Source organism: Balaenoptera physalus (genome assembly GCF_965194825.1).
Source record: "Balaenoptera physalus genome assembly, chromosome: 5".
NCBI classification, from domain to species: Eukaryota; Metazoa; Chordata; class Mammalia; order Artiodactyla; family Balaenopteridae; genus Balaenoptera; species Balaenoptera physalus.
The window spans coordinates 73,913,760-73,917,879 of NC_138884.1; the positions used below are offsets into that span (position 1 = coordinate 73,913,760).

Consider the following 4,120-nt stretch of genomic DNA (forward strand, 5'->3'; position numbering starts at 1 on the left):
CCCAGTAAAATTAGCTGAGTACCAAGGTGCTATTCCCTTATCACATCAATGGTGAATGTTAAATGAACATGTTACTCATCATTCTGTTACTTTAAGCAACACTAAATTAAACATCCATCTTCTGTATTTAAAAAAAAAACAAAAAACCACCTTGAAATAAAGAGTGCAAGACTTGATTACTATTAGCAAATCTAAAAGAAGTTCTACTTTAAGAACATAAGCATAAACATAACTTGTAAGGTTGTAAGATCCTTTGGATCCCCTGAACCATTCACTTCACATGGTGTCCCCTCTCAAAATACTTCCAGATGGTCAATTTTCACTATAATCAGCGATTAAACCATGATACTATGAAATATTATGCAACAGTTGTAAAGAATAAGGAAGGTCCTTAACTAGGACAAAGATCCTCAAATTCTACTCACTGCAGAATATCAATAATCTGAATTATGTAAAAAGCATAGAAATCAAGCGTTTCAATATGCATACACATATGGAGGTTAACAGTTAACAGCAGATCATTAACAGTAGTTAATTCTAGAGGAGAAACAAATGAGAGTAAGAGGATTAGTAGGAAGAGAGCTAGTCAGGAGGAATTTTAACTTGCTTGAATTTTGAGTATGTAGTTGTACTTGCATTATGTCTTTTAAAAATTAGAGCACACCAAAAAAGAAATGAAAGGTGTGGTATTTTAAAATCAATAAAAGAATTAAGACATCATTCTCTAAAATTGCCTTCTGGTGGTAGAATCTCTACCACTGGCAAATTTCTACTTGCAGTTTATCCCTTAAGGCATTCCATCAAGCTTTCATAACTTTTATTGTACTGTTATGACTTAAGCACAGAGAAATGTAGTATTTCTGAGTTTCAGTCGTTCAGTGTGATACTCAAACTGTAATAGTCTCGTTTAGCTTAACAGGGCACCCCACCACCCACTGAACTGGGGTAAAGTGAATAACTCAGCACATGAAACAAGAACCTAGGTCTATGGGGAAAAGAGAAAGCTGTTTTTGATAGAGAATACCAGTTACCATAGAAGATATATAATTGATTTAAGCAAAAATCAGTAGATGCTAAAATCAATGGCTGTGTTGAAGAACAAGATTGTTTCACTATATCATCCTACAGAATATTAATTATAAAGGGAAAAAAAAACTTTCCGGTTGAGAAATGTGGTGGACAACACCTTAACCAAATAATAAAAGTTAACACAACCAATAATGGCATCATGTGCCTTCCAATGTAATGCACCAGTACTTACTATTCCTGCAAAGATGCGTAACCTGAATTGAAGCATGAGGAAAACAATTAGAATAATCCAAATTAAGGAACATTCTTTAAACAGCTGGCATATGCTCTTCAAACTTTTAATGTTGTAAAGGACAAAAGCATAGAGTTGTTCCAAATTAAAGGAAACTGAAGCGATGTGACAACTAAATGTGATGAGGGATTAGGAACAGGGAGATTGTTGAAGGTTAATATTAAGACATTTGGCACACTTTGAATATAGACTGTGTATTAAAGACTACACCAATCTTTAAAGTCCTGAATTTCATCATTATAAGAGAATGCCCTAACCCTTAAGAGATAAACTGAAGTATTCAGAGATGAAGAGGTATGCTTGCAACTTAATTTCTGGGGGTCCACCACATAATACAATACATAATAGAAAGCAAATGTGAGTAGTGGATCACAGTAAGGGGTACACAAGGGACTTCCTTGGTGATGCAGTGGTTAAGACTCCAAGCTCCCAATGCAGGGGGCCCGGGTTCAATCCCTGGTCAGGGAACTAGATCCCACATGCATGCTGCAACTAAGAGTTCACATGCCACAACTAAGGAGCCAGCGAGGCACAACTAAGGAGCACACATGCTGCAACTAAGAGACCTGGCACAACCAAATAAATAAGATTAAATAAAAATTTTTAAAAATAATAAGGGGTACACAAGAATTCAGGGTACCATTTCTGTAACTTCTCTGTAAGTCTGAACCTTTCTCAAAATAAAGTTTCTTTTTTTAACTTATTTATCTGGCTGCGCTGGGTCTTAGTTGCAGCACGTGGGATCTTCATTGCAGCATGTGCAGGATCTAGTTCCCTGACCAGGGATCAAATCCGGGACCCCTGCATTGGGAGCACAGAGTCTTAACCACTGGACCACCAGGAAAGTCCCAAAATAAAGTTTCTTAACTAAGTATCTTTCTCAAAACTTACTATTTCCTGCTACTTGGGTGAACTCTCCTTGACTTGTTAATGCATCCAGAAAAAAAAAAATCCTACTCTATGAACACAGAGATTTCTGCATTATCAAAATCTTAAAATTACCACTACCATTGTATTATTAGTTGAAATCAAGGAAACACACACACACCAAGACACCACACACATAATTATTCTTGGCCTGGGCAATTAAAAACTATTTGCCTTTCCACGGGCCAGATACTGTTTTAGGTGCTAGAGGAAAGCAGTGAACACAAAAGCATTCTGACTCTTACAGAGATTACAATATAGTTGAGTAAAGTAGTGGACACAAAAGCCCACATATAACATTAAAACTCCCACTATTTTGCAAGACATGAAGACAAGCAGGTGGATTATACAATTTAATAATGTCAAATAGAGGAAGCACATTATATACTTAAGGATACTTACTCTGTTATCTAGTGGAAAATGTCTTAATATTAAAACTACATGCCAAGCACTAGGCTAAGTGCTCAATAAGCATTTAACACTCAAAGCCACTCTATGGATAGACGTACCATATGCCCCCATTTTCTGGATGAAGAAAGAGGTTTAATAAAGTTAAAAATGATTTGCCCAGTTATAGTAGTAAGGAAGAGAGGCCCACTGTGAACCCAGCTCTAATTGCAAGGGCCACAGAGCACCTCATACAGCAAACATCGAAATCCTTTAAAAAGGCAATTTCGTAACACAAACTTTCCCTGATTACCAAACATTAGCACATTGTTTTAGCAGCTTCACCAACCTGCCTTTATGGAGCTGAGGATGAGAGCTGTAACGTACCCTAGAGATCATACTACTGTACCGTTAACTCTAACTACAAACTAATGTCAAGCCCTGACTGAGACCATGGGCAGAATACAAAGAAAGGATGGCCAAAGGTTAAGTGTAAACGGATGATACATATGAAAATCGTAACAGGGTGAGCCTCTGAGAAAGGAGTAGCAAGGGACTGGAGAAACACACTAAGAACCATTCTTTCATTCCTTCAAATAACAAACCAAGTCACACATCAGTAACATTTATATATTCATGATAAATTCCCCATATACCCTTGCATCAGGCAGAAACTTTCATGCTCCTCATCACTAATTCTACCATGCCAATAAAACAAATGCTTGGAAACTCATTTTGCTTTGTTCCTGATAAGGACTCTTGCAAGAGGGGGAAGAGAGTGAAATCACACTCATCGGTTCCACAAGAAATATCTATTCTTTCCTGAAAGCTTCCAGGTCACTTGCTGCATCAGGACAGAATGCAATCCGGTTGTTTTGATGCTTTACATCGCTTTCCCTTTTCCCTAAAGTCCACAAAAACACCTAAGCCTTCAACATACAGCACCACTGTTTATGTGAACTAACAAAGGAAAGAGAACCTTACTAGAATGTGGCTTATCACTTTTTCATGGGTTTCATACTCTTCTCAGACTTCCACTGAATACAGTAAAATCCTTAAAATAGTGCCCGGGCTTTCAGTGAACATTCAATGTAACTCATTTTCTCTTCAGTGCATCTTTTTTCAATTATGAGTCAAAATTTACTAATACCAGGCCTGCAACTGAGAAGGGACATGTACATCAAAACTATTAAAGGGACCTGTAGTTGGGAAGGAATTACTATGTAAAATCTCCTATAAATTGTCTGCAGGTTGTTTTTTCCCAACCTTCACCTCTGCCTCCCAAATAGCAAATTATAGAAAGACAGGCTTTAGACTACTACTCACTGGGATTGTTAACTCAAACAAAAACATCTGCCACAACCTTTCTACCTACCATGGGTTATCTGGGGTAAAAGATTTTGAAAATTAATACACTTGCAATTCCAGCCAAATAAATTGACTTCCTTGACACTTGATGTACCAATAATAAACAAAGGCATAAAA

General features: G+C 37.1%; 1 protein-coding gene across 1 annotated transcript in view; it reads left to right on the top strand.

Annotated features, from left to right (window-relative positions):
* The window catches only part of SPINK2 (serine peptidase inhibitor Kazal type 2), a gene marked incomplete at its 5' end in the record, with an annotated part of 209,068 nt that overhangs the window by 98,114 nt on the left and 106,834 nt on the right, over positions 1–4,120 (top strand).